Source organism: Phacochoerus africanus, chromosome 7 (genome assembly GCF_016906955.1).
Source record: "Phacochoerus africanus isolate WHEZ1 chromosome 7, ROS_Pafr_v1, whole genome shotgun sequence".
NCBI classification, from domain to species: Eukaryota; Metazoa; Chordata; class Mammalia; order Artiodactyla; family Suidae; genus Phacochoerus; species Phacochoerus africanus.
In genome coordinates, this window is record NC_062550.1 from 69,860,037 (window position 1) to 69,860,315 (window position 279).

A 279-nucleotide genomic window follows, 5' to 3' on the forward strand; every position below is an offset into this window, starting at 1 on the left:
GGGCCAGCCTTTGAGGCCCAGTGATGACCGCAGTGGCTGATTCACCTTCCCAAGGTGGCCTGAGGCTGCTGGTTGACAAGACGGTTGTGCAGGTGACCCCAAAGCAAGAAAAGCCTGCCGTCAGTTGTTTGTACTGCAGTAACACACGCAGGAGACCTCCCAGGTTAGGGCTTGTATTCTACCCCCACACCAACCGCTGCCAACGGAGTTCTGCCGTGAGAAAGTCATGCTGCATTCTGAGAATGGTTGTTCTAGAAATAAGTCATGAGAGCCAGAGCA